Consider the following 13074-nt stretch of genomic DNA (forward strand, 5'->3'; position numbering starts at 1 on the left):
AGAAACCTCATGTAGCTAGCTATTTAGGATTCTGACATGGGTAGTGATAAGTACAGTGCAATTATATGTTACCTAATATTCACCTGGGTTGTTCTTGGTAGGCTCTGAGGCATTCTGTGCTTGACAGGAACATCTTGGAATACCAGTCAGTAATTCCCTACAAATCTAATTAGTGTTCAATCTGATCAGCTCGACTTTCCTGAAGTCCCTTTCAGCCCACGCCCCTGCTAACACCATAGTTCAGGTCCTCTTTTGCTCTCTACTAAACTATAAAGTGGCCCTCTAAAAGACCTTTCTGTTTCTAGTTCAACACACCTAATAACTCACCCTTAACTGAACAAACAGTCATTTATCTTCCTAGAGAATAAATGTTTAAATGGGCCAGAAGTTACAGTCACTCGTAAGATGTTTCACAAGTTACTTTCACCACTGTGTCACATTCTCTCTTTCAGAAATCCTTCTCTTTCCTATTCCCTCCTTAGTCACAAACACACTCACATACACACACGCACACAGAACACACACTCATTAACTTTAATCTTCTCACCACTTTCCATAGAGCCTACTTTAATAACCTTTGCTCTTTTTTGACTCTAACAAATATACTTACTACTATAAATATTAGTGATGCCTATTGCCTCCACCACTAAACTATGAGTTTCATGAAAGGTGAATCATTTCTTAACTTTTATTGTACTAATCCCCTTTAAAAAATGTTGATAAAAATAAAATTAATTTTAATAGACAAATGTAACATAATAGTAGTTAAGTGTCAACTGTTTAAATATTCACTAAATGTAGAAAATAACATTTAACTTTAACTTTATTTAGGACTAGTGGTCCAAAAACAATATATAAGACCATAACCCATTAAATATAATTTTTGAAATAACTATTTGAAATACCAGGAGAAAGTAAAAAGCATTTATACCATGTTGGGATGAAAAAACATTTTCCTAGCATTCAAAGCACTTGAATTAGAAAATCAACATTGGCTTGCCAATTAAAAAATAGAAATCCAAGACAGTGTCTTCCAATAGAATTCTCAATCATAATCAAAATATTCCTTAGGCACATTGTCTATGACAGTAGCCACTAGCTGCAGAGAGCTACTGGACACTTGAAATTTAGTAAAACTGTAGAATAAAATCTTAATTTTATTTAATTTCAAATGCAATATAAATTACATTTAAATTTCATATACCTTGGTAGCTAATGATTGCTATTTTGGATGGTAAGATCTATGCATTTCAATAAAATCCTCTAAAATTAAAGTATTATGGTATTGATGGTTCCTGCCTGTAATCGTAGCTACTTCAGAAGCTGGAGGAAGATCTGGAGGAAGGAAGTTCAAAGCTAGACAGGCAGAAAAGTCCTCAAGACTCAATCTCTAAAATAATCAGCAAAAAGCTAAGCTGGAAGCCTGGCTCAAGTGGTAGAGCACCAGCCTAGCAAAGTGTGAGGTCTTTAATTCAACCTCTGGAACACAAAATAAAAAGGATAGTAGCTCATGACTGTAATCCTAGCTACTCAGAAGGACTGTGGTTTGAAACCACCCCAGGCAAAATGTTTGAGAGACCTCAATCAATAAATCTGAGCAGGATAGCATTTACCTGCCATCTCAACATTGAGGAAAACATAAATAGAAAGACTGTAGATCTTTCCAAGCATAAATATAAGACCCTAATTAACAAAAAAAGCCAAAAGACCTGAAGGTAAAGTGTTTGCCTAGCAAGCACAAGACCAGGAGTTCAAACTCCAGTTGAACAGAAAAGAAAAAAGAAAGGAGAAACATTCAAAACACAAAACAAGAAGAAAATATTGGTAATAGACCTGCTGATAAATACTTGATATCCATAAAATGAATTATTCTTACAAAGTGCGTTTTAAAGCTCTCTTATAGAAAAAATATATATGATCTATATTATACATAAATATAGTCATGAACACACTTATGTACACACAGCACCTACAGCCATATCACATTAACTTTAATCTTTTCACAGGTTCCTGGAGAGCCTATTTTAATAGGCTCTCTGTTTTGGACTCTTTTTGCCCTCTTAAAAGTGAGAGTTGTTCCATATCTTAGCTATGGTAAATAATGCTGCAGTAAACCTAGTTGGCTGGTAGCTTTAGTGTGGTCTTGTTTGTGATCATTTGGGTAAATGCCCAAAAGTGGGATTGCTGGGTCATAGGGAAGTTCTATGTGGAGTCTTTTGATGAACCTCCATACTACTTTCCAAAGTGGTTAAACAAGTTTACACTCCCACCAACAATGAGTAGATGAATGGATCAAGAAAATGTGATACACACACACACACACACACACACACACACACACACACACACACACACACACACACAATGGATTTCTATGCCTCCATCAGAAAGAATGACATTGCCCCATTTGTTAGGAAAGGGAAAGACTTGGAAAAAATTATATTAAGTGAAGTAAGCCAGGCCCAAGAAACATAGGTCCCATGGTTTCCCTTATTTGCAATAACTAGTATATATCTTAGTCAAGCAGAAAAGATCAGATAAGTTGATCTTAGGGAAATGAACCCTAAGATATGTATTCAAATGTTTTTTTTTCTTTCATGTGATTGTTTCTAACACATTTATAAGATTTTTTTTGTTGCTTTGTATGTTCCTCCCCCACGGTATAACCCCTGCTTTTACTGTATTTGATGTTCGTATGATTTGTGGAGGGGAAGGGAAAAAACAAATCGTTTAAATAGGGATACAGGTGGACCCATTGCAACAATGAGATGTATAAGTCGTTATGTCGAAAAACAAACTTTACAACTTTGGTAGGGGAAGGGAGCTCGGGAGGGGGAGTAGGAGGTGGGGTTGTGGGGAGATGGGAAGGGATGGGAAGGGGAAATAAAGGAGGAGGCTACAATGCTTGATAAGAAATGTACTCATTTCCTTGCCCATGTAATTGTAACTCCTCTGTACAGTATTTTCACAATAAAAAATGAGGGTGCAAATGTCTAATAAATATATAAAAAGCATTTGCCAAGCATTAGTTACACACACAAAAATGTAATTGGAAACAGCACCCTGAGTGTTCTTGGATCTCCTTATCATCCTCTTTGACAGAAGCCTATCCGTTCTAATGCTTATTTAACAACATTGTTATTTTCTCAGTGATTCGATAGATACTTTTCTGGCACCTTCTGGGCAAAAATTCAGCCTTGGATTAATCCAGCAGTACACAGCATGGACTATAACATACAGAAGAATACAAATTATGACAAGTATGGCACAACCATGGGTAGATGTGGTTACGCTACCATGCTCTCAGCATAGCCTGCGTACCCTTTCTGCGTTCTTTACCCTAACTCTCTCCTCTGGCTTTCTCTTTCCTTTTCTCCACATTAGCTACTTACAACCTTTCCACTGTCTCTTATTTCCAACTTGGCCATTTTCCATCTGGACTCTCAGATGGCAACTTCAGTTCCTATTTTACAGAGAAATTAAAGGCAATCTGGGAACTGTCTTCAACTTCCATCCAGTAGAGCCACACAATTTCCTTCCTTCCTGCTTATTTCTTAAGACTGGCTATTATTTCCCTGGATACTGCCTCCCGCCTCGGGTCCAAAATCTATCTATTCCATCCATCCACTGGAAAGGCTTTACCCTAACTTCTCTTTCCTGGTTTTCCTGTATTTTCTGTTGCTACACAATTAATGGCATGTATTTGTGAATCATTTAATTATGCCCAGTTCCCTTTCATCTTCAAAAGAAAATATCATGCATTAATTTAAACATTCAACTATGAAATGACAGCTCTGTCACATACTGTCCTGTGAGTCTTTTCTTGTCTCCCTTTCCTTATGTGTTGAAGTAGAATAGCAACAATGACAAAAACATTCCTTCCTTTGTATGATTATACTCACCGGGTGAAAACATCTCCACCATGCTCTTAACAAGTTATCCACCATGCTCTTAATGAGTTATCTAGAATAGTCTCATATTCTTCTAGAAATACTCTCAGGCATTTTTATTACCATTGCAAATTTTAAATTCTCCTCAGTCTCACGTTCTTTCCCCGCATTCTTCATCTCTCATTTCCCCTTTAGAAGAAGCCTCTTCCTAAACTAATTTTACAATTAGAAGTTTCAGAGTAAGACAGTAGTGCATTTCCCTACACAACTGTGTTACAATGATCAAAACACAGGAAGTTATCATTGATAGAAAACTGTTCATCTGTAAAATGATTAAAAATTTCGGTAATTTTGTTTCGACTGTCATTTTCTCATCCAGAGTCTAAAGCAGAATCCTAGATCGCTATTATTAGTTATTTGTTCTGAGTTTCCTGTCATATCTCACAGCTGCTTTATCTTTCCTAGTTACGATGTCACTGCTTTTGAAGATAATATATCAGTTATTGAGCAGATTGTCCTTCAGGTCAGGATTTGTGTCATATTTTGTCATGATTGAAATTTGAAAATTTCTTGAGTTTCAGCAAGAATGCCACAGATATAACGCAGTGTCCTGCATGCACAAGAGATTCATGACGTGAAAGTGTCAGACATGACTTTTCTACAAATGATCTCCTCTCATCGCCTCCACTTCATCTCTTCTCTCTTCCTTTTCATCCACTGTTCACCAGCTTTGTTTCCTATCTGTTCTTTAAATCTGTTCTTATTAAGGAGCCCTCTCATTATTCAGCTTAAAAAGGGCGTCTTGGCCCTTTTCTTCCAGACCGCAGGTCTGGCACTTCTGAGTCCTCTGAGCACAACTCTCACAACTCTCACAGCAGCACACAGAGCTATAATGCCACACCTCACTTATCACTCAACAAACATTTTTTAAGTCCTTTCTTTAAGACCCTTTCCTGGATCCTTTTTGAAGTACCCTGACTATGCACTTTACCCAGGCAAAATCATCTACATCTCTCATGTGATAAATTCATATAAGACAATTCCCTTATCAATGTCTCTAACATATTTTTATTCCCTAATCTTCTATTTACTTATACAACTGTATTCCAACCATCTGTATGAGCTATCTACAGGATGCATAAATTAAGCATAAGTCCCCATTAACACTACCAAAGACCTAAGGTTTAGTTCTGAGACATATGGTTCACTTTATATTGCAAGAGGACCCCCCTACCACACAATCTAGTAAGCCATAATAGGAAATTAGTGAATGAATTAGAAATGGTCCAAAATACTATCTATCTTATGAAACAAATTCTTATTAACAAAGTCCAGGATGATGCTGGGGTTTTTAGTAGCCACATTACATAATTATCACATACTGGACTAGATATCAAAAATGAAGTTATTTTTTCTACTTATCAATTACTGGACACCTAAAGAAAACTTTATACATATTAAGGGTATTAGCCATGAAGACAAGTGAAATTATGTCATTTGCAGGAATATAAATAAAACTGGAAACCATTATATTGAGCAAGATAAATCAACCTCAAAGAGCCAAACACTCATGCTTCACTCATTTATGAAATCTATACCTAAAAGTGATGATGACAAGGAGGAGGAGGAAGAGGAGGAGGAAGAGCAGGAGCAGGAGGAGGAGGAGGAGGAGGAGGAGGAGGAGGAGGAGGAAGATGAAGAGCAAAAACCAGGAAATAGAGTTGATACTTCCAGATATTGATACTTTCTGTATAACTATCACTCTTGTGATAGAACACCAGCCTTCAGCAAAAAAGCTAAAGAACAGGAATTCAGTCCCTGAATTCAAGCCTGCGTGCGCGCGTGCGCGCGCGCACACACACACACACACACACACACACACACACACACACACACACACACACACACACACACACACACACACACACACACACACACACACACACACACACACACACACACACACCAAAAACTCATTCTGCTTTAAAAACTAGTAATCCTATCTAATGATGGCAGCTATCTCTCCCATCATCTTTCCCCAAAACTGGGGAGAAAAGTGCTTTGTCAGTGGAGAGGTCAGGACATGTAAGCAACTGTGTATATTGGGCTGCCTGTATCTCCTGTAAAAGAATAACAACCAGGCCAACAATCCCCAAGGTATGGGTTACTTGCTCTTTCTGTTTGTCAGGCCACATTTCTGATCCTTAATGGTGCCTATCTTTATGAAATACAGCTTGCGATACCAATAAAAATCCTTCTTGGTTAGTAACCTAAGAAATATTTTAATTTATTTTTATTTTTATTTTTATTTTTTTATTCTGAAAATACTGTACGGAGGGGTTACAATTACATGGGCAAGATAATGAGTACATTTCTTATCAAGCATTGTAGCCTCCTCCTTTGTTTCCCCTTCCCATCCCATCCTCCCCCTGACCCCCCCCAACCCTCCTCCCCCCACCCCCTGCCTACCAAAGTCGTAAAGTTCGTTTTCGACATAAGGACTTGTACATCTCATTGTTGCAATGGGTCCACCTGTATCCCTATTCAAACGATTTGTTTTTTTCCCTTCCCCTCCACAAATTATAATAACATCAAATACAGTGAAAAGAGGGGTTATACTGTTGGGGAGGGACATACAAAGCAACAAAGAAATAATCTTATAAATGTGTTAGAAACAATCGCATGAAAGAAAAAAACATTTGACTACATATCTTAGGGTTCATTTCCCTAACATCAACTTAATCTGACCTTTTCTGCTTGACCACACTAAAGCTACCAGCATGACTATGTTTATTGCAGCATTATTTACCATAGCTAAGATATGGAACCAACCCAGATGCCCCTCAGTAGATGAATGAATCAAGAAAATGTGGTATATATACACAATGGAATTCTATGCCTCCATCATAAAGAATGACATTGCCCCATTTGTTAGGAAATGGAAAGACTTGGAAAAAATTATATTAAGTGAACTAAGCCAGGCCCAAAGGAACATAAGTCCCATGCTTTCCCTTATTTGGAATAACTAAGAAATATTTTTGCAGTCTTCATGAATTCCTAGCAGTACTGTTACTGCTTCTTTCCATATAACTTCCAAGTCATGAAATTGAGGAAGGTAGCCAAGACAGAAGAGGGTATTAAGAATGAAAACCTCCATTCTAGGAGTTCATTTCCTCTGGAAATTAATTAGAAAACAACTGAAGTTGGGCAGACCACTCGGACAAACTGTTCTTGTCTGTTGCTTCATAGAAGTTTACAAAAGCAATTGCCCACATGTGAGAGCATCTTAAAATGTACCAAATTTCAGTTGAGGAATTACTTTCTGTATCACTATTGCTGTGCCTGACAAATAGGATACTCAAGATTTAGAGACATTTAAATTACCTGCCTAGAGTCAAAAATTAAATATCAGATTTGTCAATTCAGTTCCAAGATTTTTGCCACAAATAGCCTCAGAAGAATACAAAAAGGTTTCAGGGAGTGTGCTTCAGAGCTGTCCTACTGCGTTCACAATCACACCTTGGATAAACTCCAAGTGTATAGGTTTAATTGGCAACTTAGTAAATAGAAACATGAGCATTGATTTTTAAAACCTTTGAAATTATTACACACACACACACACACACACACACACACGTAAGCTTATGTCTATAGCTGAAATGGTTCATTGAATGCTCCGCATTTGAGTTGCTGGGTTTGTTTTGTCTTTCACTTTACAAGTTTATGTGATCGGAGATGGGGCAGAATAGATTCTTTGTCATCCTTTTTGAATGTGAACACCATCTCAAAAGGCAGGTACAGACTTGTAGAACTTGACCAGTCCATCATGAAACATTTTGGGGTACTTGCTATGTGCCAAATTCTAATGACTCTGCAGAGTAGGGAGGAATCATGACCACACCTCACACCATTACTGCCTTTCTCTGGTGTAAGTGCTGATACACATCCCCATGCTGTTTTCTAAAACAAATGCCAGGTGGCTCAGTCCCTCTGCCCATTTAGCCCTGTGCTTAGCCACGGTAGTGGCTCACATCACAAGCAATGACAGCTTTATGATAGCAGTTTCGTAAACTAGAGACACACATCAATCATCTTCTTCTTACCTTAATCATTCATAATGAGTGCCATTTTCAATATGCTTAAGCCATATTTAAACTTGTATATTTAACATCTGAAGTCAATCTCCATTCAGTTAAAGCAGGAAGAAATACATAATCATACACTACAAAGATGACTTAGAGTAGACACATTTTTAACATACATCTAAATACTTCGTTTACCTAACTTTTTCTTTACTTTTTTAAGGTGGACAGGAAGTGCTGTGGGTTAAATTCAGGGCTTAACACTTGCTAGGCAGACATTCTACCTTTTGACCCATGCTCCAGTCTTTCTTTCTTATATTTGTGGGTTTTTTTTCAGATAGTCTCTCACTTTTTCTCAGACTGGTATCACATAGTGATCTTACTTCTACCTCCGGAGTAGCTGGTAGTACAGGTGTGTACAAGCCACCATACTAGTTTGTTTTGTTTGAGTTCATGTCTCAGACAGAGACCCTCCTATCTCTGCTTTCCAAATAGCTGGGATAACAGGTGTGTGTCCACACATCTAGCATTGTTTTTGTGTTTTGTTAAATCATTTAACATAAATGTATGTGTTATGTCATCAAACTATAGTGATAAGAAGAACTGGAATGTGAAATTTCTATTATGCAAAGAATAAGAAAGTGATAGAAGAGTTCAGTGAAGATTGGTGGTAAGGAAAGAGTAGTAAAAAAGGTCATACTTTTCTGAATTCTGTGACTATCATCCCAACAAAGCTTAGGGAGAAGAATGAAATTGTTGTACTTTATTTTCACCCCTTTCAAACAGTTTATAGTGATTCCCTGAATAGTAGTAATAATCAAGAATTAAAAGCTGCAGCATATGTTAAGTAGCCCCATTACATAAATCATATTTGGTACCATTTGTGAACATGCTGTTTTTCTTCTAGAAAATTCAATGATGGCTTGTAAATTTTGCAGAATCTCAAAAGAAGGCATGATTTTATGTTGAAGACTAAAGGAATACTGTCAATTTCAATGTGCACTGGGAAGTCACATGATATCCTCAAATTTAATGGTAAAGCAAATTCAGTTAACTCTGCAGAAACATAAGGAGTCTTGCACAGTCTCTCAGCTAGCCAAGGGCAGATTAGGAATCAGGACACAGGAGTTTAAACTCCTGAGTTGTATTTTGACAACTTTTCTGCACCAAGTACACTAGGTGAAGGAAACTAACCAAGGAGCAAGAAAAGAAAGATACAGAGGTGGTGATTATAGATGATCACTACAATGGGGAAAAAAATAAGACATTGAGATATAAGAACTAATCATCTTTGAGTAATGATTCTTTGCATTCTTTGGTCTTCATTCTCCAACTATAGAATCAAGCTGCATATATACCTTAAAGGAGTCTGGCTTAGGATGCTGGTTTTCCTAGTCACTTTGCACTGCAATGACAACATCCCATAGGACAGATGGCTTAAACATTTATATCTCATAGTTCTGAAGGTTATAAAATTCAAGGCAAGAGTAAAGGTATGGCTAGGTTCTGTTTAAGGACTTCCTGCTCACTGGATGGCCATGTTCTTGCTGTATCATCTGATGGAAAGGTATAGGCACTGCTGTTCCTTTTTCTTCTTATCAGGGCACTACTTTCATCACAGCATCCTTACTTGTATGGCCTAACCTAAGAGAAAACATTTCTCAAAAGCTCCGCCTCCTAACGCCACCATTTTGATGCTTATGGCTTTCATATATGAGTTCAGGAGGACATGAAAATTTAGTCCATAACTCTGGTCATTAGGCTTCAGTTATCTACTTAGAGAGGTACAGGAAGAACCAGGACACTCTTTCTGCAACATTTTTCACTGTGGTCCATTCCATCTGGAAGGTGGGATGGTCCAGGAATATATTCAAAAGCCATCCTAGGAACTGTAAGGTAAGAATCCACATTGTGAGGGATCTCATCCTGAGCACAGGATAGCTTTGGGGAGAAGTTCTCCCTAGATGAGTAAAGGGGTTTGCTATGGATGAAAAGACTAGAGCAAGAAGGGGTCAAAGAGGCACATCTACATCTATATATGTGTAAGCCAAATAATGTATGTGTCACGTTGCCCAATCCTGTCCACATTTGTATGTTTGGCCTTTGCAAAGTGCATTGAGTAGCAAAAAGAAAAAAGAATTGTCAAATATCTCCTGATCTAAGCCTAAGTTGAATTTTTTAAGATTGCCTTAGGGATAGTCAGGAAACGATTGCCCCTTGAAAGAACATAGCTGTAGCCCAGAGGAAGTGTTTGAGACAAGGACCATTCACCCTGGGCAAAAAGAAATCTACCTTGCAATGTGATAGTAAAGAAAAGTGTCTCCAAGGAACAAAGCCTCCATGAAGATTATGTTTAGTTACATGCCATATTTTGTAATATATTGTCTAATTCTACCTTCTGTGTTAATATGCAAGGATAACCATGACTGTAAAGGGTTAAAAAAACATTCAGAAACTAAAATTGGATAATTCAATTATATGAGGTAATGTACAGAAATCAGAATAAAACCCCTGCATGGACAGGTTTTAAAATAATTAACTGCTGGGGATTTGCTTTGCTGTGCAAATACTGAAATCATAAGCTTTAACAGCTTCATAGCATTTTGCAGCACTCACATAATGATGATTTTTTAAAAAAATTATTATTGTTCATAAACATTAAAGAGAAGTATCAAAAGAGAAAGAACTGCAATACTGAGAAAATTAGACTTTCAGCATTTTATACCTTCCTTTCCAACAGTTTGCATGTGTATTAAATATAAATTCATGAGATTACTCCTGTTTTAAGAAAAAGAAAAGTGGATGTCACCACTGTTCATTACTATTAAATTATTTATATACCAGGATTTCATGAGCTATAGTTTAGTAAAAGGACAAAAAAGTGAACAAGAAAATGTGATATCTGTTGAGCACTCATGTCTGAAGATAGGGCCTACTTAACACCAACTGAAATTTTATTGATGAATCTGGTGACACATTCCTGAATAAATATGGTTCTCAATAAATATAATAAAAATGTATTAACCAAGTTCCAAATGCCAGAGAAACTACCATCACAAGTACTTCGTGAAGTAGTTGAGTAAGAATAAATAATATTTGTAATGTTAAATAACTACTATTGCTAAATTACATTGAATATTTATATATTTTATGTGAATTAGGGAAGTGTAGGGGAACAACAAAATGGTGAGACAAAAGACAAAAGGTGATACAAGACAATATGTTGGAAATGAATTTTATAAATTGGGAATGGGGGGCATTGGGAGGAGGGAAAGTGGGAGAAAAACAAAATGTACTCACTACCTTAAATATGTAACTGTTCTGTACAGAACCTTGACAATAATATTATTTTTTTTAATCCTTCTAGCTGGACACCAATGGCTCAGACCTACAAGCCTAGCTACTGAGGAGGCTGAGATCTGAGGATCGTAGTTCAAAGCCAGCCCGGGCAGGAAAGTTCATGAGGCTTTTATTTCCAATAAACCACTTAGAAAACCAGAAGTAGAGCCATGGATCAAGTGGTAGGGCACTAGCCTTCAGCTGAAGAACTGAGGGACAGTGTCCAGAGTTCAAGCCCCATGACCAACAAAAACAAACAAAATCCTTATTCTACTTTCATGGGCCATGTAAATTTTTCCAAAGGTGGAGATTTGTTAATAGATTTTGGTCTCAGATGATTTGTTAAGTACTCTTTTCAAAATGCCATTTGGCATGCAGATTTTCTAAGAAAAACAGAAATGATGTGGGTAAATGCATCCATGTATCCCAATTGCCTTTCTAAAACTGTAGGACAGTAATTCAAAGGACAGGAGTGTAGGTTGTTTTAAGGTAAACTTCAAAGTGAATACATTTCTCTGCTTTAAAACATACAAATAAACTCCCCTCACAAAATAATATACTACCTTCAAGGTTGGAATGTTTGTTCCACAACTAGATAAGCTGCTGTGACTGATAGCTGTGAGGATCAAGGAAAAGTGTTTTTGGTCAAGGACACCATCCTATATCTCTAAAAAATCCCTTCTTTGGTCAGCTCATTTCACTTCGATCAAAAGTATCAAGCAATCACTTGTTAACACAATGAAGAAATTATGTCAGAAACCTACAGTGGATTACATATACTACTGGAGTTTACAAAGAATATAACAGTTTGCCTAGAATTTCAATTTCCTAGCTAGAATGATATCCTTTCAAAAGTTTAAAGGAAAAGTAGCTAGACTCACACTTTTGGCATCCAACAGATCAAACATATCTCATTGTAAATAAGATAAGTGGTGATGTAAGCATTAGGGAAATAAAAGCAGGGCACAAAAAATTCCAAAAGAAGACCACTAGAAGAATGATGTTAGCTTGACACTGGCCACTTTAGTTGGGAGAATACCTGTATTAAGTCAGCTCATTTCTTGCCCTTGCTGCAGAACAGTAATTTCCTTGCTGACATGAAATTCAAAGAACCCAATATGGTCTTTGTCTTCTGTCTTTCCCTCCAATCTCTAACAATGTGGCCCCTTCCACAATGGTCATGTCTTCTCCTCAATCACAATGGCTTCACTTCCTTTGCTCAAACATATAAGCTGCCTCCAAGTCATCCCAGACTCTCTGGCTCCTCCCTGACTCATATTCAACTTGCTAGATCTTCCTCAAGTCTCAGACTGCACATAGTCCTTAAATTTAGTCTTTGGTAAATCTATAACTTTCCTCATTTTTATAAGCATTAATTATTTGTTCCAGAGAATTTCATTTTAACATGTCCACATCAAATATACTTTGATGACTCAGTTGCTCCATTACTGTACTCTCCTTCATCTCTCCTCCCCTACCCACACACTCTCAACACATTTTAATGTTTTATTTTCACACAAGTATAGAAAATGCTTTCACCATATTTGCCTTCCTTTACCCTTTCTGGGGTACCCAGGTCTCTTTCAAAGCATGTTCTACTTTTTCTTTGGGACACTTACAAATATGAAGGATTATATTATTAGAGAAATTTATTCAGTTTCTTTTTCCTGCATTTGACCACAAGATTTCTGATGGCTAATATATGATAACTAGCTTTCTTAAAATTAAGTTACTATAATCTCAGTTCTGGCACTTAATAATTA

General features: G+C 37.0%; 1 protein-coding gene across 4 annotated transcripts in view; it reads right to left on the minus strand.

Annotated features, from left to right (window-relative positions):
* The window catches only part of Grm8 (glutamate metabotropic receptor 8), a 716785-nt gene that overhangs the window by 290706 nt on the left and 413005 nt on the right, over positions 1-13074 (minus strand). The gene's annotated exons all lie outside the window — the stretch shown is intronic.

Source organism: Dipodomys merriami, unplaced genomic scaffold, assembly GCF_024711535.1.
Source record: "Dipodomys merriami isolate MVZ:Mamm:240054 unplaced genomic scaffold, mDipMer1.0.p SCAF_5, whole genome shotgun sequence".
Lineage (NCBI taxonomy): Eukaryota > Metazoa > Chordata > Mammalia > Rodentia > Heteromyidae > Dipodomys > Dipodomys merriami.